This window comes from Elephas maximus, chromosome 18 (genome assembly GCF_024166365.1).
Source record: "Elephas maximus indicus isolate mEleMax1 chromosome 18, mEleMax1 primary haplotype, whole genome shotgun sequence".
NCBI lineage: Eukaryota > Metazoa > Chordata > Mammalia > Proboscidea > Elephantidae > Elephas > Elephas maximus.
Window position 1 is genome coordinate 12002173 of NC_064836.1, and position 24374 is coordinate 12026546.

At 44.6% G+C, this 24374-nt stretch overlaps 1 pseudogene; it reads left to right on the forward strand.

The window, feature by feature from the left end:
- Nucleotides 1–9499: 9499 nt before the first annotated feature.
- On the forward strand, nt 9500–10377 carry LOC126061485 (40S ribosomal protein SA-like; annotated as a pseudogene).
- The last annotated feature ends 13997 nt before the right edge of the window (nt 10378–24374 follow it).

Here is a 24374-nt window from a genome sequence, read left to right on the forward strand (position 1 = left end):
ACAGTGGCCACCTAGTTTACACCACACCTAATGCCTGAACCCCCTCTCCAGGTAGCCATTGTCCAGCTTGTGCTGACCTCACAAGCCCACCCATTCCACTGCTGTGCAGCTGTGGCCACAGGGAGTCCTGGGTTTTGACCTGCAATCTGCCCCCTCTATCCTTCACCCTTTGGTCCCAGTTCTTCCCTCTAGGACCCTACAGATTAAGTCTGACTCCCCCAACATATGACAGATGATATTGATCTTATAATTCAAGCCAGTGGCGAGGACAGTAAGAGGAAGAGAAACCATGCTTGGGGCTCAGGGAAGACTCTGCAGGGTAGGTGAGATCTGAATGGCGGTTGAAGACATCTGCCTTACCTCCTCTTGTTATCCATGACATGGAGCCAGGAACATCCTGGTGTCCTTTTGGGGCAGGACACAGAGATGAGGAGGGGACATAGATGGACAACAAAGGAGCCCTGAGCATGTTAGGGGGGCAGTGAAGTCCTAATGTGATTCTTGTCCTAACCAGCACCACGGAAGGTGGCCGCATGGGGGCTGGGAGTTCTAAACCTTCTTTGGCCCCAACCAATTGGGCTGAAAAAGAAAGAATCTCTACTCCCAAGACACACTCCCCTCACCACCAACAAAGAAAGGAAAAAACAAACGCTTTGCCTCAGTTTACACACTAATCCTGTGAGCCCTGAGAAAAGACATGATGTTGAAGCTATTATGGAAATCCAGAAGCTGCATTTTTTATCCTTTTGGGATTGAATCTGACTTACCCTTAAACAATGTCTCTACTTCCTCAAAAACTGAAAGAGAAATGGGTTTGTTGTATGATGGTTTCCAGGATCTTACTATCTAGTTCTGGTGAGCATGGACACTGAAATGTGGATGCTAAATGACAATGCAAGACAGAGCTATTTTAATTCAAGGGCAAACATGGGGGCCATGATCAACTGCAAATGAGTGGATTCATCAAAGAAGTATTTCAGTTGTTTATAGAAAGGCAAAACCATGGAAGGCCAGGGTCTCTGAGGAAGGCCGGACGAGGAGGAGAACACAGGCTGGGCCATGGAGAACAAGCAGGATTTGGATGGGAAATGGAGATCTCTCTGGAGAGCAAAGGGGGCATTGGGTAGATCAGTCTGTATGGAGCTCAGGTTCACGTAAGGTGGTGACTGGGGACAAGTCTGCAAAAACGGGTGGAAGCTCAACTGGGCATGGAAGAACTTGATTGAATACTGAGGTGAGGAGACCAAATAGAACATGACAGTAATCCAGGAATAAGGTGATGAAGGTCTGATCAACCCACTCAGAGGCATGAGGATGGATCATCCACCCAGACAGGATCCACTGTTCAGGCTGGCAAAAAAGAATGGTGTGTATGTGTGTTTCTCATAGGGGGTGATTTGTTGTATTAATTGGAATGGCACCCGGAACATGGAAACACGGAATAAATGTTAGTCCTTTTCCTTGTGTTGTCCTTTTCTCTACTCCTGATCATTACCACTCCCCCCTTAGACTCATTGTTCTCCTTCACAGGGTGTTTCCCTGGCTGTGCTCATTGCCTCCAGGAAACCAGAGTAGCACAAATGGGGGAGGGAAAACCTGACTCCACCATGCATGTGCAGATTTATTCATTTAGTCCTTCAATCAAGACACATGTATTGAGCACCTTGTGCGAGATGATAAGGTCACTAACCTGAATAAGACATGGTCTTTTGGCCTTTGAAGTACTCACAGTTGAGTAAGGAAAATAAGTACCCAAAGTTGTTTACTCAAGGTAGAAAGTGGTCGTTTTTGTTGTTGTGTGCCATCGAGTTGATTCTGACTCACAGCAACCCTATATGACAGAGTAGAACTGCCCCATAGGGTTTTCTAGGCTTTAATCTTTAGAGGAGACTCAGGTATTTCTACCACCACCACCAGTTGTCTTTGAGTCAACTCCAACTCATGGCGATCCCATGTGTGTCAGAGTAGAACTGTGCTCCATAAGGTTTTCAATGGCTGATTTTTTAGCATTAGATCTCTGGGCCTTTCTTCTGAGGTGCTTCTGATGTGGACTCGAACCTCCAACCTTTTGGCTGGCAGCTGAGTACATTAACCATTTGCACCACCCAGGGACTCCTCAGGTATCTCTGACCTCCCAACACCCTGTTACCCACCTTATTCCTCTCTCAGAGCTGAGCTGTGGAGAAGCTGCATCTAGAAGCTCAGCTTTCCTCCTCCTGCACACCCCTCCACCCCCAGGAGCTGTCCTCTGATGGATGGGAACACATTGGTGCCAAGCACAGAGCAGCCTTTGTGCTCCACCACCAGCGGCGATCCATCAGCTCTAACCTGACAGCGGGGGGCCGTCCAGCCCTAATCCCCACCCCTGCTGGCTTGGGCACACAGGACCCCCTGCCCCCGACTGGAGCTTTCTCTTCTAGCAGTCCTGCTCTCTCCAGAGGAAGCCCTTATCCCCCTGCTGGGGCTTCAGGACCAGGCTGTTTGCTCCTCTGCTTGGACTCTCTCAACTTGATTCTATTTGCATGCTGGGCTGATCCCATTTGCATAGTAGCGGTGGGATTTCAAAGTGCTCAGAAATACCCTTCACCTACTCCCTGCTCCTTCCTTTCCGCTGTGCCACACACGGTAATCCCAGCTCTCTGACCTCTAGCATCTTCCAGGCCCTGCTTACCTGGCAAGTGGGCTTACCTGGGCTGCCAGGTTGCTTGGCTAAAATCAAAACAAATTTCTCACTGAGCATCTCATGTGCTTCGGAATAGAAACAAGAAGGAGAAGGGTCTGGCAGGGTGGGAACCTCTGGCTTCTCCAAACAGACCCCATCTTTTGTTTCCCTAGGCTAGGTCTCTGGGTATTATTATTATGATTATTTTAGTAATATTTTATTGTGCTTTCGTTGAAGGTTTACACAGCAGTTTATGTTCCCATTCAACAATTTCTATACAAGTTGTTCACTGACATTGGCTGCATCCTTCACAGTGCATGAATATTCTCATGATTTCCATTCTGGTTGTTCCGTTTCCATTAATCTAGTTTCCCTGCCCCCTTATATTCTCATCTTTGTATTAAAGTAACTGTTGACCATGTGGTCTCATGTAGGTGATTTTTTTAAAAAGCACAGTACTTACAGATGATATTCATTACTTTTTGAGCCAATTTGTTATTCAGCTACACGGTGACCTCAGGGGTTAGTTTTGGTTCAAGGTTTGGTGAGTATCTCAGGCCAGTAGTTTTGGGAGTTGTCTAGTCTTAACCAGTCCAGTAGGTCTGGTTTTTTGTTGTTGTTTTGTTTTTAAGAATTTCAGGTTCTGTTCCACATTTTTCTCTTATTCTATCAGGGTCCGTCTATGGTGGCCTTAATTAAGATGGTTGGTAGTTGTAGTCAGGTACCATCTAGTTCTTCTGGTCTCAGGGTAGATGAGGCTGTGGTTTGTGTGAACTATTCATCCTGTAGACCAGTTTCTTCATCGAGTCTTTGGTTTCTTTCTTTTGTTCCAGACAAGTAGAGACCAATAGCTGTATCTTAGTCTCTGAGTATTCATTATTAATGAAGACTAGGTGAAGATTGGGTGGAAGGAGCGCTTATGCATTTCAGTAGGACCTAGATGCATGCATATTGCATTACATGCAAATCAGCATTAATTTTTTGTGGGTCAATAGCTTTGCCTCAGGGTGAGAACACATCACAGAATCATAGGATGGTAGAGTTGGAAGATGGCCTAAGGATCAGCTAGTCTACCTTCTTCCACATGTGGGGAAACTGAGGTCCAGTTCAGGGAAGTGACATACACAAGGGTGTGCAGAGCGTGAAGTGTGTCTTTTCTTGGACTTTCTGAGCTTAAGCATTGGGCTGAATCTAGAAGAAGACCTGTCTCCCTCCTGAGGCTAATGGGTGAAGAAGGGTGATGGGAGTACCTGCTTTACAGGTGGATCTGGGGCCATGGGTAGGCTGGCAGTGAGGGGATTGGAGGTACTCTAGGTTTAGCTGGAGAGTTCAGGGAAACAGCCTGAGAGATGACAAGAAGACCCAAGAGAAGGATGAGACATCGTGGGCTGGAGAGGCCAGGGGGAGGACTGAGGGCTTGAGATGGAGGAGAGGGTTGACTTAGGGGCACATGGGAACTGGGGCTAAGAGGTGACGAGGAGGGGAAAGAGGGCCTCAGTCCTCTGGAGGCCACACATTGTTTCCACTGAGGATTGAGAGTCAGATGACCACTGGGAAATCCCGTCCTTGCCTGGAATCTGGGGCTCAGAGCCAGGCTCATTCACCAAGAATCCCTGGCCTTGGGGTGGGGGACTGTGTGGGCCTGAAGGTGGAAGGGGATGGGTCAGAGGGGAACAGAGGTCACTGGGAGGTTACTGGTGGAGACAAAGCAGAGAGTTGATTTTAAAGATAAGCAGAACTGGACCCAGCAGAGCATGTGACAGTGTGAGCCTGGGGGTATGCATCTTTAGAAATATGGATGAGGATTTCTTATAAGCATTCCACATTCCTATGACAGCAGAGCCTTCAGCTCCTGGTTAGGGCAAATACCAGCAGGAAGTTAAGGGCAAGTGGTAAAAGGAACACTGGATAAGAAGTCCGGCAGGCACATTGCTGTGGAGCCTGAGGGCAGTCATTTCTCCTCTCTGGACCTCAGTTTCTCCACTTGTAAATCAAGATGCTGGCCTGAATGATCCAAATGGTTGAGAGGTGACGTTCTTTTTCAGACTGAGCATGGGGGTCTGAAGGAAGTGCTCATGGAGTCGGGAGGGTGGGGGGAGGACGGCAGGACTGTCATGCGTGTTGTTTGAACCAGGCTTAGCCCTAAAGAGTAGGACTAACAGGATCAGAGGGGGCAGGTTTCTTTGGGATATTTTGTCCCTTTCTCATCACTTCTGCTCCCATACTCAACCTCCCTGCAACGCAACCAGATGGTTCTCTGGACCCATTTTTGTCTACCTAGAACTGACTGGTATATTCTTGTCATCATCGGCTCTGGACTCAGCCCCCCTGCCTGTCCCTCTTCCCTTCCAGCCTCCCCACTCTGCCCTCCTTGTGGGTTCAGAAGCCCCAGCATGCCACCCCACCCCCTTCCACTCCCTGGGCAGCTTCTATTTCTGCCTCTTTGACAAGTTGTGACATATTTGGGAGCAGCTGCTGCCTGGGTGGGGATGCCTCTGTTTTCCTCCCCTTTCTGTCCTCTCTTCCCCAACCCCTCTCCTGACAGAGCCACCCCTTCCCAGAATGCGCCCCGAGACCCTCCCTGCATTCCCCTCTCTGGAACTCACACATCCAGCTTTTCCCAGGTTCCTGCAGGATGGTTAAGACTCTAAACTCCCAAAAGGAACCAGCTGGGATAGAAGTCAGGAGGCGGGGGCTGGGTGGGCTGGATCTGTTCTGCCACTCCCTAGCTATATTGTTTGAGGCAAGTCTCTTCTCCCTCTGGGCTTCATTTTTCTATCTTTAAAATGGGGTGATGAATAATGCCTTCCCTGCCAACCATAAGCAGTATTTCTACCTACTAATTGTAAGGACTTGGGGAACCTTCGCCGTGCTATTGATCCTATTACTTTTGTCTCCTCTGAGGACTTGATGCCATTATCCCTCCTTCTTTCCAGCATCTTTAACTTCTCCGTTTCTGCTAGTCTTTCCTCTCAGCCCATGAACACACTTAAGTCTCTCCTATTTTCTATGCCTCTGTCACTAATCTTCCCTTCTTCGTCAAGTGTCTAGAGCGAGGAGTTTACGATTACTCTTTTTACTTCCTCACCTTCCAGCTGTTTGTCTATTCATGGCTTTCACCTTCCCTGGGCCACTAAAACTACCCTTCCCAAAATATTTGTTCATTTTAATCTTATTTGACTGGTCTCTGGTATTTAAAAATGTTGACCATGCCCTCTTTCTTGAGACTTTCTGCTCTCTTAGCTTCCATTGCTCCTCTCCTAATTATTCTCTGATTTTTCTCCCATTCCTCCTCCTCCTCTTGTTTCTTTCCTCTTCTTTCTCTTCATGAGCTCCCCTTCTTCACCCATCCCTCAAAATGGATTTCTCTTCTCTATCCTCTTCTCTACAATCTCCCTTGGTGATTTCATCCTCTCACCTGGGTTTCAACTACTATGTATATAATTGCTTGTTAAGTGTTATCAGCCCTTATATGAATCCCAAATCTGTACTCCAGATTTGACTTCTTTCCTGAGTTTCAGATCACATATCCAAAGTTCTGGTGGACAGCTCCACTCCCATGTCTTGCAGGCACCTAAAATTAAAAATTTCTGATATGGAATCCATCAACCGTTTCTCCCCATTCCAATATTTCCCTTATTGGTGACTGATAACCATCCAGCCATTGGTTACTGACACCAGTGATTCCTCTCTGTTTCTTATCCCTGCACATCCAATCACTCAACAAGTCCCACAATCCCTCCTTTTCTCTCCATCTCAACAATTCCTAGACTCACATAGGGCCATTTATTGTTCAAGTTCCCACCACCCAGAATAGAGACCTCATTGAAAACATGGGGCATTTAGCAGGTATCACCAAAGGGTCATGCATTAGTAGTAGAGTAGAGGCTATTCTAGACATGCCTTTAAAAAGTTTAAAAATAATCAAACTGATATGCAAGCAATTTAACTGCCTGCCAGAACAAAATCCAACACTTTTTAAAGAAATACAATAAAATTCAATTCCCAGTTATATTAAATGCACAATGTCAGGCATCCAATAAAAAATTAATAGACATGCGAAGAAGCAAAAAAAAAAAAAAAAAGGTGACCCATAACAAGGAAAAAAATCAGCCAGTTGAAACAGACCCAGAAGTGATAAGGATGATAGAATCAGCAGACAAGGTCATTAAAAAAGCTATTATAAATATGCTTAGTATACTTAAGCTTAAAACTTGAACATAGTGAGGAGAGGACAGAAAACATAAAAGGAATCCGAATTAACAGCAAATTGTTGTCAGCTACTGTCAAATTGGCCTTTGACTCATGGTGACCCCATGCGCAATGGAAGACCATTGTGATCCATCAGGTTTTCACTGACAGATTTTTCAGAAATAAATCACTAGGCCTTTCTTCCTAGTATGTCTTAATCTGGAATCTCTGCTGAAACCTGTCCAGCATCATAGCAACATGCAAGTCTCCACTGACAGATGGGTGGTGGCTGTGCATGAAGGGTAATGGCTGGGAATTGAACATGGATCTCCCAGGTCTCCCACATGGAAAGTGTGACTTCTACCACTGAACCACCAGTGACCCCCAAAACAGTGAAAAAGGATCAGTGAATCTGAATATAAAGCAATAGAAACTACCCAAAATGACACACACAGAAAAAATACTGAAAAACAGAGCTTCTGTGACCTGTGTGACAATGTCAAGTGGACTAACATACATGTAATTGGAGTTCCAAACAGGCAGAAAAATATTAGAAGAAATGGTGGTTAAATTTTTTCCAAATTTGATGAAAACTAAGTTTACAGATTGAAGTCACTTAATAAACCTGAAAAAGGACAAACACAACAAAATCCCACCAAAGCACATCATAATCAATTTGCTGAAACCCAGTGATAAAGAGAAAATCTTAAAAGCAACCAGAGGAAAAGAGGCACATTATATATGGAGGAACCAAGATAAGAATTACTGCCAAGTTCTCATCAGATTTTACGAAGGCCAAAAACAATAAACAACATTTTTAAACTGCTGAATGAACGGAAAGCCTGTCAATTAAGAATTCTATACCCAGTGAAAATATCTTTCAAAAATGAAGGTGAAATAATACTACTTCAGATACATAGAAACTGACAAAATCCATTGCCAGTAGATCTGCACTGCAAGAAATGTTAAAGGAAATTCTTCAGCAGAAGAAAAATGATACCAGGCAGAAACTAGATCTATATAAAGGAATGAGGAGCACCACAACTGGTAAATTTAAAAGATTTTCCACCTTCACTTTTGATTAAAAAAAAAAAAAATTGCCTATTTAAAGCAAAAATAATAGCAACATGTTGTGAAGTTTATATCATAGAAATAATATGTATGACAACAGCACAAAGAATGGGAGGAGGAAAATAGAAGCATACTGTTATAAGGTTCTTACGTTATACATGAAGTGATGTAGTATTATCTGAATGGAGATTAATAAATTAAAGATGCATATCAACACTAGAGCAACGATTAAAAAAATAAAACATAGAAGTATAACTATTGAGCCAATACTGGAGATAAAACTGGAATACTAAAAAATTCTCAGCTATCTAGAAAACCCATTGCTGCTGTCAAGGCTATTCCAACTCACAGCGACCCTATAAGACAGAGTCAAACTGCCCCATAGGGTTTCAAAGGCTGTAATCTTTATGGAAGGAGACTGCCACATCTTTCTCCCACAGAGCTAGTAGCAGGTGGGTTCAAACCGCCAATCTCTTGGTTACCCAGCGCTTAACCACTGCACTACCAGGGCTCCTGAGCTATCTAGAAGAAAGCAGGTAAAAGGAACAAAGAGCCTATGAGACAAATAAAAAACAGCAAGATGGTAGATTTAAACCAAATCCTATCTATGATTACATTAAATATAGACTAGATTTTAAAAGTAAGATCCAGCTACAGCTGTCTACAGAAAACTCACTTTACACATATAAAAAAAAAAAAAGAGATAATTCGAAAGTAAAAGCATGAAAAATATATGTTATGCAAACACTAATCATAAGAAAGCTAGAGTGGCTATAGTATTATCGGACAAATATTTCAGAACAACGACTGTTACTAGGGGTAAAGATGGACATTACATAATGCTGATGGGGTCAATGCATCAATGTTGTTGTGTGCCATTGAGTCAATTCTGACTCATAGCGAACCTACACGACAGAGTAGAACTGTTCCATAGGGTTTTCTAGGCTGTAATCTTTATAGGAGCAGATCGCCAGGTCTTTTCTCCTGCAGACCTGTTGGTGGGTTCGAACTGCTGATCTTTCAGTAAGCAGCTTAACTGTTGCACCATCAGGGCTTCAATTCATTAATACCGAAAAAACAAACAACAAAAAAAAACCCAACCCATTGCCGTTGAGTTGATTGCAACTTGTAGTGATCCTACAGACCCTATAAGACAGAGTACAGCTGCCCCATAGGGTTTCCAAGGAGTAGCTGGTGGATTTGAACTGCTGACATTTTGGTTAGCAGCTGAGCTCTTAACTACTTCTCCACCAGGGTTCCAATATGGAAATAGAAGACTTAAAAAGCTCTATCAATTATGTTTACCTAATTGACGTTTGTAGAATATTCCACTCAACAATAGCAGAATACACATTCTTTTACAGACACATGGAGCATTCACCAAGATAGAACATGTGCTGGACCATAAACCAAACCTCAATAAATTTAAAAATATTGATAATAAAAAGCATATTCTCTGACCACAACGGAATTAGAAATCAATAACAGCTCCCCCCCCCTGCCCCGAACTACCCAGAGAAGGGTCCATATGCTGTTGTCCTGGGTTCCCATCATAACTTAAAGGGAAAACTCACAATGTCTGGAGCTGTTGATGTCCTGCAGATGGAGGAGGAGGATGTCCTCAAATTCCTTGCAGCAGGAACCCACTTAGGCGGTACCAACCTTGACTTCCAAATGGAACAGTACATCTACAAAAGGAAAAGTGATGGTATTTACATGGTAAACCTGAAGAGGATCTGGGAGAAGCTTCTGTTGGGAGCTCAGGCCATTGCTGCCACTCAAAACCTGGCTGATGTCGGTGTCATATCCTCCAGGAATACCGGCCAGCGGGCTGTGCTGAAGTTTGCTGCCACCACTGGAACCACTCCCATTGCTGGACACTTCACTCCTGGAACCTTCATTAACCAGAGCCAAGCAGCCTTCTGGTAGCCACATCTTCTGGTGTTACTGATCCCAGGGCTGAGCACCAGCCTCTCACAGAACCGTCTTACGTGAACCTGCCCGCCATTGCTCTGTGTAACACAGATTCTCCTCTGCCCTGCGTGGACATTGCCGTCTTGTGTAACTAGGGCCCTCACTCGGTGGGCGTGATGTGGTGGATGCTGGCCCGGGAAGTTCTGCGCATGCCTGGCACCATCTCCCAGAGCACGCGTGGGACGTCATGCCGGGTATCTACTTCTCGAGAGACCCGGGAGAGTTGGCGAAGGGAGAGGAGGCCGCTGATGAAGGGCTGTGACCAACGAAGAATTTCAGGTGAAAGGACTGCGCCCGCTAAGTTTACTGCTGCTCAGCCCGAGATCACAGACTGGTCGGAAGGCGTGCAGGTGCCCTCTGTGTCTATTCAGCAGTTCCCTGCTGAAGACAGAGTGCTCAGCCTGCAGCGGAAGACTGGGCTGCAGCCCCCACTGCTCAGGCCACCGAGGCGGGGAGGAACAGCCACTGAGTGGTCTTAAGCTGCTCTTCCACAGTCTTTTAGAAAACGGAAGTAAGGTTGATGGAAAATAAACATCAGTTTTTAAAAAGAAAAAATAATCATTAGCAAAAATTTTGGGAAAATCGCCAAATATTTGGAAATTAAACTTTAAGTAACCTTTGGGTCATTATTTATTGAGCCCTTTCTGCCAGCCCCTGTGCTAAGTGCTAGACAAACTTTGGCTCCTTTAATGCTCACAGTAACCCTGTGAGGATATTACTATTATCACCATTTTGCAGATGAGGACCCAGAGCTCAGAAAGGATAGGGAGCTGGTAAATTGTGAGGCTAGGGCCAGAAACTCAGATCTGTTGCACCACAAAGGTCATGATCAGTATGTTAGTCTACAGCCAACTCGTTAGAGCATTCAAGATGGTGCTGCACAGAGAGCTCTGCTCGGAGTGTCCTCTTGGGCATGGGGAAGAGGGGCTGTGTGGCTGATGTTCTGCTCCCTCCTCACCAGCTCCCCATCCCAGTCTCAGGGGTGATGCTCAAGAGCCTTTCCCACGGGGAGCCTCCCATTGGATGCTTTCTTGAGCTCTTTCCCACCCATATTCCCCCATCTTGAGGCTCTTGTCCCCAGTCAGCTCTCTTTTTAGCAGGCTCACTAGCCTTTCTCAGGTGCCGAATCCAAACTCCTCACAAGCCCTTCTGGCCTTGCTCTTCTAGGGATCCTGTCCCGTCTTTCTTCACTCCTTGCTGCCCCATCCTGATCCCAGCAGGCCTGCTTTCCGCTCCAGGGCTTCCTGGGCCTACATCCCTATTCCAGGCCCTAAGCTCCAAGCAAGGCCTGAGATGCTGTGCTCCTCAGGTAGCCTTTCCAGACCAGCACCAATGTCATTGGTCACCTGGAGTGCACCAGCACTCAGAGCATCCCCAGACTGTCCAGCACTACTCAGTGGCTCCCCTTTTCTTTATATTTTGCTTGAGAGATCCTTGAGCTAGACTTGTTGCTGTTGCTAGGCACTGTAGAGTCAATTTTTGACTGATAGCGACCCCATATGGCACAGTAGAACTGCCCCATAGGATTTTCTGTAGGGTCACTATGAGTCAAAATTGACTCGACGGCAATGGTTTGTTTTTTCTTTTTTTAAAATCTTTACAGATGCCAATTGCTAGGTCTTTCTTCTGCGGCACTGCTGGGTGAATTCGAACCACCAACATCTTTGTTGAGTTATCAGTGCTCCTTTGAGCCAACCTGGTTGGATTTTAGTCGTCGCATCATCACTTTCTAGCTTTGTGATCTTGTGCAGGTAACTTGACCTTCCTGTGCCTCTGTTTCTTCACCTGTTTAATTAGGATAAAAAATGAACCTGTCTCATAGGGTTGTTGTTGTACAGATTAAATGAGTTAATATTTGTAAAGTGCCTGGCACACAGGATGTAGTCAATGAATATTAGCTCTGTGATTATTACTATTGAACCTACAGTGTTTTATGTCTCCCCCATCAGACTGGGAGCTTCCTGAGAGCAGAAGTTGTGTTTCTTCTATCACTTTATCATCCTGGGAGCTCTCTGGGAGAAGGACTGCACCTCCCTTCAAGTGCGGGGGCTCCCTGAGGGCAGGGAATGTGTCTCCTGCATCAGAAGGGACTGCGTCTGCCCCCTCAGCCTCTGAATATCCTTCTTTGCCAGCCCCTCAGTGCTCAGGACAGGGCTGTGAATGCCAGAGGCCGAGTGGGACCCCTGGGCGGTGAGGATGTTGTGGTGAGGAGCCCTGGAGGCTCTGCCTTATGGGGAGGTCCTGCCCTGGTAAGGGAGCCATGGATCCTAGAAAGAGTTTCCAACCCAGGGCAGGATGGTCCCCAGAAAGAGCTGGGTAGCTGTAGGAACCCTGCAACCTCCAGGGGCTATTTCTCTCCCCAGGAAGTGGCAAGCCAGGGAGTTCTCCCAAGACCCTTCTGTCCACACATACCAGTGTTCTGAGGAAGTTCAGCCCAAGACACAACCCTACTCCTTTCTCTGTGTCAGAAGAAAGGAGATGCAGTGTGCACAGGGCAATGAGCAGATTGAGATGGCATTGACTCCTGCCTTGCTAACTGTGTGACCTTTCGTTTATTTAACATCTTGGAACCTTCATTTCCTCATAGGCACAATGGTCGTCAGAAAACTTCTTTCTCTGGGTGTGTTATGTGCTCAGTAAATGCTGTGGAATGAGTGAATGAATATTCATTTCATTTCTTTTGGGAAGTTTAGGGGAAGGTCTAACTAGCCCTGCCTCTGGTAAGTTGAAATCTAGCATCTGTGGGCTGAACAGGTCATCACGATGACATTTAATTCATTTCCCAGCCTTTAATCCATCCCAGGCAGACACTTAAATAAGCTCCCAAAATGGAGCCCTTGGTAATGCATTCCTGTGCTTTGGCTGTGAGAAAATCCCGTCTAACATCTCTTCTCCCCCACCCTGCCCCACCCTGATGGCACAGTGTAGGCATGTCTTTCTTACCTCCTCATAAGTCTTCTGTGGTGGAGATGAGGAATGTGGTTGACTCTTACTGGGTTGAGAGTCAAGACATCTGGATTCTAGTTCTAGCTCTTTTATTAACCCCATGTGACCATGAGAAGTGGCAACTAATGTTTATTGAGCTTCTACTGTGCACTGAAGAAGCCCTGGTTAAGCGCAAAGGGTTAAGCGCTCAGCTGCTAATCCAAAGGGTAGCGGTTCAAGCCCACCTAGCAGCTCTATGCCCACCTAGCAGCTCCACGGGAGAAAACACCTGATGATCTACTTCTGTAAAGATTACAGCCTAGAAAACCATCTGGGGCAGTTATACTCTGTCACATGGGGCTGTTTTAAGTCAAAAATCAACTTGACGGCCCCCAACCACAACTGTGTGCTGGGCCCTCAGCTAAGTGGTCTATATACATTGCTTCATAAACTTCTCACAGCAAATCTGTGGGGTAGGTGGGAGGGCCCTCATTTTACAAAGGAGAATTCTGAGGCACAGAGAACTTAAGGAACTTGCCCCAAATCACACAGCTATTAAGTGGTGAGCTCACATCTGCCAGCTCCACTGCAAACCAAAAGATTGGCAGTTTGGACCCACTACCCTCCCCTTGGAAACTCTGTGGGGCAGTTCTACTCTGTCCTATAGGGTTGCCATGAGTCAGAACTGTCTGGTCGGCAATGGGTTTTTTTTTATACCACTCAGAAGTGATTAGGTTTAAGACATACCCTACGCTGTGTCATGCTGACTTCTCTAGGGGCCTCAGTTTCCTGATCTGTAAAGTAAGGGGGTAGGATTCAGTGTTCTGGAAGGTCCTTCCCAGCTCTGGCATTTTGTCACCACCTGTCAAGGCCTCTGGAAGGATCTCAGGAAATTTCTACTCAGCTTTCTGGCTTGGCTTCCCTGCCCTTCCGCGACCTTCTCTTTTGTTTGTCTATCCCTGGGCCCTCCTCACGGATCCTCTCCAGTGAGTCTGTGTGAGACAAGGAACCAAATGTTTCCCTGGAGTCAGGGCAGTCCCATCTGCTGCGTTCCCTGCATAGCGGGCTGTGGGAACACTGCGTTCCACCCTACAGACCCTGGTGCCTGCAGTGTTTTCCCTGAGCCCTGTTGCCCGCCTGCATTCCCCTTTCTGTGATTGCTTGGCCCAGCCTGCGGCAGGGCCCATTAGCTTTCCTACCTCTGAAAGCAGATGGCCTCCTGGTGGTAGAGGTGGGGCTGGAGCTGGGGCTGGGGCTGGGTGGACCTGCTTCCCAGGCCCAGGAACTTCTCACCAGGCTGTTTCCATCTCTAAAGAACCAAGCCTTGCACCTTCAGACCACAGGAGTTCACACAGCCAGACACTCATCTGTTCACATGTTCCATATCTTCACCCCCTCTTGGCTCCTTGGTATGGACTGAATTGTCCCCCCGCCCCAAATATGTGTTAGAATCCTGTACCTGTGGCTATAATCCTATTTGTAAATAGGGTTTTCTTTGTTACGTTAATGAGGCCATATCAGTGCAGGATGTGTCTTAAATCTAACCACTTCTGAGTGATATAAGGAGCCTCATAAACACAGAGAGGAACGAGCACAAATGTGAGATGATAAATACCACGTGAAGATACCAAGGAACTGAGGAACGCTGGAAGAGACATGGACTGCGCCCCAGAGCCGACAGAGAGGAAGCCTTCCCCTAGAGCCAGTGCCCTGAATTCAGACTTCTAGCCTCCTAAACTGAGAAAATAAATTTCTGTTCTTACAGCCACCCACTTGTGGTATTTCTGTTATAGTAGCGCTGAGAAACTAAGACACTGTCTCCTCCACAGTGGCGACAGCCCTGGCTTCAAACTTCCAGCCCAGGCTCATCACAGCCTATGGTTTGCTTTTCCCCATTTACATATGGGGAAGTTGAGGCCTTGTGGGTGGCTTAGGGGACCAAACTGGTATAGGAACTTAGGCACCTCCCCTCCCCCACTCCAGGTCCTCATCACCATAAGCCTTCCAGTTGCTTTCACAACACTGTGTCTGGCTTTCCAAGTCACCAGTTGCTGGTTCCTCATCTTCCTTGGCTGTAACTAGATTTCTGGAAGTGGCTGTTCCCTTAGTTGGCTAGTGAGGCCCTCACACTTCCTGGGCCAGGGGTGAGGAGCAATGTTTCCTTGGATTCCTGACCCCAGAGCCAGCAGCACTCTCCATGTGGTGTCACCTGGTAGGGCTTGCCTGTTCAGGGGCAGCACTGTGGGCCCAGGGCAGGATTGCCTCAGAGAGGACAGCGTCACCACCACCACGTCATCAACAGCTACATCATCATTTAGCAGCTTCCTGTTTACCCGCTGTGGTGATAAGTGCTTTATACACATTAACTTATTTAGTCCCTATAATGATCCCATTAGTCAGGTATTAGTATTCGAATTTTCAGCCTAGGAGTCAAGGTTAAGGAATTTGATAATGGTACTAATAGAAGGTGGAGGCAGGATTAGAACCCAGCATGGTCGACTCCAAAGTCAGTTAACAGACTTGTCCATTAAGGTCTACTACCTACGACTCAGGCCTTGGGCAACCTTGGTGACTACCTCCTCTTCGAGTGGGTGTACAGTAGGCACTCGGAAAGTGAACACTGTGGATATGCACTACATACTTAATGATTAAACCACTTTAACCCACTGCTGTCGAGTCGATTCCGACTCATAGCGACCCTATAGTACAGAGTAGAACTACCCCTTAGAGTTTCCAAGGAGCGCCTGGCGGATTCAAACTGCCGACCTTTCGGTTAACAACTGTAGCACTTAACCACTATGCCACCAGGGTTTCCTACTTAATGATTAGCTAAGCTAATTTTTTTTTTAAGCTAAATAGTAAAACCCACATCATCAAAGCAAGTCCCCTCTAAGGCACAGAGTGAGTTTGCTGGGTCTTTCTCCCTCTCTAAGAAGACCTGAATGTCATAGCCCAGGTACTTTGTGACCTGGAGTAAATTCTCGACCCTTTGGACCTTGGTGGTACCCATTTGGAAAAAAAGAGGATGTCATATGGCATGCAGAGGGGCATAGAACCATAGACTAACAGAGACATGGGGCTGGATGCCTTGACGTTCACAACAGTTGCTGCAGCCCAAGGAATGGGCAAGCTGCATCAAGTTGCCTGGGGCTTTGTTGATTTTGAGACAGCCTCTCTCAATTTCTGAACATTCCTTCCACCCGCCAGCGGGGGTGCCTGGCACCAGTGCCCAATTCCCTGGCAGTGGATGTTGGCATGCTCAGTTGCACTCATGGCGCCTCCCTCCCTGCCACACACTGCTCCTGGCCTTGGGCTGGGGAGCAGACGGCGCCTCCTCACTCATTTTCCTTTCTCTTTGTTCTTGCTGGCTGCCCCTGCTGGTGCTTGGCTCTTGGCCTTGGGGTTTGGGAGCCAAGAGCTTGACCTATGATCTTTGACATCCCCCACTCTCTTGGCACTTGTTAACAGCATTGAAATTATAGACACACAGATTATCAGAGCTGGGAAGAATCTTAGACCAACTGCTTCATTTTAAGGAAGAGAAGCAACTAGAGAGGAAGGAGTGGCTTGCCTAAGGGGACAGATGGTAGAGTAAAGGAAGCCATATTGTACTTCCCAGCCCACCTGCCTTGTCCTCAAGGGCCAGACAATATTCATTTAATAAGCATTTAATGTCATCTACATATAATCAACACTGCCTTTACCTGGGTAGTCACTAGGTGTACATACACAGACACAGACACAGACACACACACAGACACACACACAGACACACACACACACACAGTTCAGAGCTTCCCTCTGCTCCTCTCCTGGGACTACCAAGTTCCAGATCCTTCCATATCCCTGTCCTCTTCCCCACCACCATCAAAGCTCCTTGTCCAGTTTTCTACCTCTTGTGATCTTGCCTCTGTTAGGCCGCGGTGAGACATAGTGGGAGATGATTAGACCCTGGCCTCTCCTCCCTTCCACACAAGCCAGGGTGTCAGGTGGAGAGCGCCACCACTTAGCTATGAGCCTTTAGGCTGGTTACTTACCCTCACCAAGCCTCAGTTTTCTCATTTTGCAAACGGGGATAATAAGGCACTTAGCTCAGTGCCTGGCATACCCGTACCTCATAGCAACCCTATTTGGAAACCCTGGTGGCATAGTGGTTAGGACCTATGGCTGCTAACCAAAAGGCCAGCAGTTCGAATCTATCAGGTGGTCCTTGGAAACCCTATGGGGCAGTTCTACTCTGTCCTATAGGGCCGCTATGAGTTGCTATGAGCCTGGCATACAGTCAGCAATTAATAAATGTTGTTAGCTGCCATTGAGTCTGCCCGACTCGTGGCAACCCCATGTGTTACAGAATAGAACTGCTCCATAGGATTTTCTTGGCTGTAATCTTTACACACGGGGTTGCCATGAGTCAGAATCTACTCAATGGCAACCAATAACAACAACCTTTATGAGAGCAGTTTGCCAGAACTGTCTTCCATGGAACAGCTGGGTGGGTTTGAACTACCAACTTTTAGGTTGGTAGCAAACCACTTGTGTCACCCAGGCTCCTTAATAAATGTTAGCTATTATTTATTACTGTTAGTGAGACTATTATTATTCCTGAAAGCAGTGGTTCTCTGGAGGACTTTCCACCTAACCTGGAGACAGGGATTTGGGCTTCATCTCCTTTCCATGATGGTTCCCCCCACCCCCGCAATCGCACATTCTAAGAGTCCTTGTGGAGGTCTCAGTCCCTACCCTGGCCCCATCCGTTGTCAGCCAAGCCTCTAACATTTCACGGATCTTAACTTGCCTGTTGCAAGTTATAAATAACCCTTGGCCATCTGTTCTCCAAAACGCCAATACTAAGACCGAAAGCAGACACTTCCTAGATCCCTGCCTCCATCCTTTCCCATCTTCCTCTGCTCCTGGCAGGATTTTTATTTTCTCTGCTTCAGAATTTAAAACTTTTCCCATCAGTCTACCTTCCCCAACCCGAGCCTGTGTGTGGACTCTCCATCATTGCAGATGTTGAGGTAATCTCTGGGGAGCAGTTCTCTGGGAAGGAAGTGCCCATTTAATGAAATTGTACAGGAGCAGTGTGCTCCCTCCTCAGTCCCTGGTTGGGCAGGGCCAGCAGCTGTGAGGTGGATGGAATGTGCATGGAAAAACTGAGGGGACTGTGAGGCCTGTGCGACCCACATCACAGAGGGGCTCAGAAATGGTGACTTTCTGCATCTCCAAAGCCAAGCAAGTTCTCAGCCTTGTTGTTGAGGCGATGAGGTGAAAATGCTTGGGACCTTTCTTGACTTTCATTCTCACCCACTGAAAAAAACATATTCTTCAGAAGTCCTGTATGCCTCAGCCCCTCTCAACCTGCCAAAACAATAAGTAGGTAATCTGGATGGCTATACATAAAAACAGAATGGCCAGGACAGTCCCTCTTCTCAGGAAGTGCATTTCAGCAGGGGATTCTTGGAGTCACTGCCAATGACTTTGTGGTCGGCTCCCTTAGTGGCCCTAGTACAAAGGCCGGCATATTTTTATTTTTTTAATGGAAATCCATAAGTGTGTGGAACACGAAGTTTTAATCCTTTTCTGTTAATCAAATTTTTAGTAAATACAAAGGAATATTTATAACTTATAAGGTATAAACATAACAATGCAATACACAATCCTCTCCCCACCATCCAATTTAATAAAAGGATATGGCAACATTGCTTTGAATGCTTCCCTGATCTCCTCCCATTCCCTCCTCTGTCTGAGGTAACCCTCATCATTAATTTTGTGCTTATAATTTCCTTGCTTTTATTTATATCCATAAATGACATATCATTTGATTTTATATGTTTTTGAATATTTTATGAATGGAATCAAAGTATGTCTCTTTTTTGTTACCAATTTCCTTCATCCATGTTGTGTGTGTTGCTACAATTCATTTCTTTTCATTCCTGTGCAGAATTTCACTGTGTGAAGATACCACGATTTATTTCTCAATTCTATTGTGATGGAAATTTTTTCTCTCCCAGTTGGGAGTACTGGATACTATTCTGCAATGAATATTCTTCCTCATGCCTCCTGATGCGTATGTGGAAGAGTTGTTGTAGGGCACATGCATAGAAGTGGAATTGCTGGGTCATAGAGAATATACATCTTCAACTTCTTTAAATCAGATAAAAATTGTTTTCTAAGCGACTGAACAAATTTACATTACCACTAATAGCGATGTTGTCAGACTTTAAATAATTTTGACCTTCTGGAGGGAATAAAAAGACATCTTATTTTTTAGCATTTTTCTCAGATGTTTTTTGGCTGTTCAGATTTCTTTGTGAAATTCCTGTCCAAGTGTTTTGCCCATTTTTCTATTGGATTGTCTTTTTCTTTTCAATTATAGGAGCTTCTCGTATACTCTGGACAGCAGTCCTTTGTTAGATATGTGTGTCACGAATGTCTTCTCTCACTTTGGCTTGCCTTTTCACTCTCTTAAGGGTGTCTTTTGATGAACAGAAGTTTATTTTAATGAAGTTTAGATTATTAATCTTTTCCTTTAGGGTTAATGATTTTTGTTCCTATTTAAGAAATCTTTGCCTGTTCCAAGGTCATGAAGATATTTTCTGCTGTCTTCTGGAACATTTATAGTTTTACCTTTCACATTTAGATCTTCATGGGTCTGCAACTGAGTTCTCTATGTTGTGTGAGGTTGGGGGCCAGGGTTCATTTTTATTTTCCATGTAGATATTCAATTGATACAATATAATTTATTGAAAAGACTATCCTTTCTCACACTTCATTGCAGTGGCACCTTTGTTGTCAGTCAGGTGACAGTACACATCCTTTTCTGGACTCTATTTTCTTCTATCTATCCTTGTATCATCTCACACTCATAGAGACTCTATAGGACAGAGTAGAACTGCCCCATAGAGTTTCCAAGGAATGCCTGGTGGATTTGAACTGCTGACCCCTTGGTTAGCAGCTGTAGCACTTAGCACTTAACCACTACGCCACCAGGGTTTCCATGAGTCGGAATTGACTCGACGGCAGTGGGTTTGGTTTTGGTTTTGGTTTTATCCATGTACCATAACCTTTTTTCAAGACGATCTCTTCGTTTAGAACACACTTGCTAATTTCTCTCCCATTCCGTCACAAAAAAACTTGCTAAAATTTTGATTGCTATTGTACTGAGTTTGAGGACTGACCTCTTTACAATATTAAGTTTTCCAGTCCATGAACATGATACATCCTCCCATTTATTTAGATCTTCTGTAATTTCTTTCAGTAATGTCTAGTAGTCTTTTCTGAAGAGGAATTTACAAATCTTTCATTAGATTTATTCCAAGTATCTGATTTTTTTTTTTTTTTTTTTTGATGCTGACATAATCAAAAACCAAACCTGTTGCCATTGATTACAACTCATGGCTATCCCATGTGTCACAGAGTAGAACTGCTCCATAAGGTTTTCTTGGCTGTAATCTTTGCAGAAGCAGATTGCCAGGCCTTTCTTCCAGGTGCCAATTGAGTGGGTTCAAACAGCCAACGTTTAGGTTAGTAGTCAAGCCTCCTGAATGCCACTGGCCCACCCTGCACCTCACAGCAGGCCTGGGCCAGCTCCTCCTCCTGACCAAGGTAACCGCTGGTGGCCTCGCTCCCTCTCTCAAACCTCACTCTTCTCTTCCTCCTCCTCTCCCTCTTCACACTGCTTCTCCTTAATGTGCAAAACAGTTGGATAGTAGATTTCTTACTATTGTAAACGTGAAATGCTAGATAATGAGGTAGTCAATAAGTGAGGAGTAGGTATATTGCCAAATATTTTTACTCATTTCTTGAAGCACTGTTTCACAGGTTCACGACTTAGGGAAGTACCTTGATGGGAAATTGGCTGTAGAATGATGAACTTAGCGCAGTGCATTTCCCTTTTCTTTGGATCTTGGATTGTGGTTGCTCCTGTGCCTTCAAGAGAGTTGTTTTTTTGTGGGTGTTTTATTTGGCTTTTAAAGTTATTCTCAATCTGAGGACTAATAAAAAAAATTTTTTTCATAGGTAGAAACAAAAGTCCCTCTGTAGGGTTAAAACTCTATGGCAACAGGGACCTTTTTGCCTTATCACTGAATCTCAGTTTCTAGAGCACTGCATGGCACTTACAGGTGCTTAATAAATGGGTGGCCTGTCCCTGGCTTCAGCATGGGCCACTGCAGTGATTTGATTTATCCTCCGATGTTATTGTTGTTCGGTGCCATTGAGTCTACCCTGACTCACAGTGACCCTATGTATAACAGAATGAAATGTTGCCCAGTTGTGTGTCATCTTCATACTAGTAGGTACCTTTGAACCCATTGTTGCAGCCACTGTGTCAATCATCTTGGTGAGGGTCTTCTTTTTTGCTGACCCTCTACCAAGTATGATGTCCTTCTTCAGGTATTGCTCCCTCCTGATAAAGTAAGCTAAATGAAGTCTTGCCATCCTCGCTTCTAAGGAGCATTTGAGCTGTACTTCCTCCAGGACAGATTTGTTCGTTTTTCTGGAAGTCCATGGTATATTCAATATTCTTCACCAACACCATATTTCCAATGTGTCAGTTCTTCTTTGGTCTTCCTTTTTCATTGTCTAGCTTTCACATGCTTATGAGGCGATTAAAAATGCCACGACTTGAGGCAGGCGAACCTTAGTCATCAAAGTGACATCTCTGCACTGCTAGTGAACATCCAAGTCTGGAGAGATGCTACACCTGAATCACTACGGCATCTCCTGGGATTTTGATTGGAATTGCATTGAACCTGTGTATTATTGATAAACATGATGTCTCTCCGTTGATATACCTCACTATTAGAAGCAACACAAGACAAGTTTAAGAGCATGAATTCTGATGCCAAACTGCCAGGGTTCAACTCTCAGGTCTGCCACTCAGTAGACTTGTGACCTTGGGATAGTTTCTTCAATTGTAAAACGGGAATGACTCTAATAATAGTGCCTTTCTCACATAGGTGTTTATGAGGATTTAGTAGGGTGATAATTGTAAAGAATTAGAACCACTTTGCATGTAGTGGATTCAGAGTGTTTGTTACTTGAAATAATAACGCTACTTTATTGTTTTACAATGAAGTTTTAAATATTTCTCCATAAAAATCTTGCATATCTTTTCTTAGATTTATTCCTAGTTACTTTATATTTTGATGTTATTTTGAATGACCGTAGTTTTAAAGTTTACATTTTCTGTTTTTGCTGGTTCATGGAAATGAAATTAAGCGAAATTGATTTTTTGTAACTTAACAGATATTTATTGAGTGCTTATTATGACCACAGAAACATAGTAATGTTAATTTAGGTTACATGCATAATATAATAGAGGTTTATTTTTATGAACAATATATAGTCTAGGGTACACTGGCATTTCTATTAAGCTGTATGGTTCATTTAATAATTTTGGGTTATGTTTCTTACTTTTTAAGTCAGTATAAGATTTATTGATTTTTTTTTTTTAACATTTTATTGTGGTCTGGGTGAAAGTTTATGGAGCAAATTAGTTTCCCATTCAACAGTTTGTACACATTTTTTTCATGACATTAGTTGCAACACCCTCAATATGACAGCACTCTACCTGCGTCCTCTGAGTTCCCTGTTTCCATTCATCCATCTTTCCTGCCCCTGTCTGCCTTCTGAACGTTGTTTTTGGGCAAATGCTGCCCTTTTGGTCTTATGTAGTTGATTGTTCTGAAGAGCACATTCCTCATGGGTGTTATTGTTCACTGTATAGGCCTGTCTCTTGTTTGGCTGAAAGGTAATCTCTGGGAGTGGGTTCAGTTCCAGGTTTGGAGGGTGTTTTAGTCTCAGGGGTTCCACCAGTCTCTATCAGACCAGTAAGTCTGGCCTTTTTATGAATTTGAATTTTGTTCTACATTTTTCACTCACTCTGTCTAGAACCTTCTATAGCGATCCCACTCAGAGCAGTCCATAGTGGTAGCTGGGCACCAACTAGCTCTCCTGGTCTCAGGCTAGTAGAAGCTGTGGTTCATGTGGTCCATTAGTTCTCTGAGCTAATTGTATCCTTGAGACTTTGATTTTCTTCACTCTTCTTTGCACCAAATGGGAAGAGTCCAAAAATTATCTTAGATGGAGGCTCACAAGCTTTTAAGATCCCAGTCATTACTCATGAAAGTAGGATGTAGAACATTGTCTTTATGGACTGTGTTATGCCAGTTGACCTAAATGTCCAGTGACTCAGTCCCTTGAGGGTATTTGGTTACGGCTAAGAAATTTTCACAAGTATGCCCCCTGTGTGCTCTACTACGTATGTGGATATATTTGCAGCACATACAAATGTGTATGTAGAAATATTCCCTATCAAACCTATATATGCTTACCGGGTACTACCACATGCCATCTCACACCTGTTCAGCTTACATATCTACCTATGTAACCAAACCAAACCCATTGCCGTCGAGTCAATTCTAACTCTACCTATGTATCCACTCGTAAATTATTTTTAGTTATTATGGTTATTGGCGCCCTGGTGATGCAGTGGTTAAGAGCTTGGCTTAAGAGATCGGCTGTAACCAAAAGGTCGGCAGTTGGAATCCACCAGCCGGTCCTTGGAAACTCTATGCAGCAGTTTTATTCTGTCCTGTAGGGTCACTATGAGTCAGATTCAACTTGATGGCAATGGGTTTGACATTATTGTTATTGCAGGATTGCATATGTAATAGTATTTTCCGTTGTTGCCTTTTACTCTTACATACCTCTCAGTGTCTTCTTTTGCCTTGGTCATGTTGTGCTGGCATCCTCCTCATGTGTATTGCCTTTTTCTTTACCCAAGTTAGTATGTGTCTACCGATTTTCCCTCCCCTGCACCATCCCTGGTAACCATCAAAGAATGTTTCTTTCTGTGTGTAAACCTTTTCTTGACTTTTTTATAATAGTGGTCTCACACAATATTTGTCCTTTTGTGATTGATTTATTTCACTCAGTGTAATGTCTTCCAGGTTCATCCATGTTGTGAAGTGTTTCACAGATTCATCATTATTCTTTAATGTTGCATAGTATTCCATTGTGTTATGTACCACAGTTTGTTTATCCATTCACCAGTTGATGGGCACTTAGGTTGTTCCATCTTTTTGCTATTGTGAAGAATGCTACAATGAACACGCGTGTGCATATATTTATTCGTGTCACGGCTCTTATTTCTCTAGGATATATGCCTAGTAGTGGGATTGCTGGATATATGGTATTTCTATTTCCAACTCTTTAAGGAAGTGCTGCAGTGGTTGTACCATTTTACATTCCCACCAGTAGTGTATGAGAGTTCCAATCTCCCCACACTTTAGCCAGCATTTATTGTTTTCTGTTTTTTGATTATTTCCATTATTGCCGGGGTGCAGTGCTATCTAATTGTTGTTTTGATTGCATCTCTCTAATGGCTAATGATCATGAGCATCTCTTCGTGTATTTGTTGACTGCCTGAATGAATTCTTTGATGAAGTGTCTGTTCATGTCCTTTGCCCATTTTTTAAAGTGGATTGTCTTTTTGTTGTTGAGGTGTTGATGTTTTCTATAAATTTTAGAGATTAGTCTCTTGTCA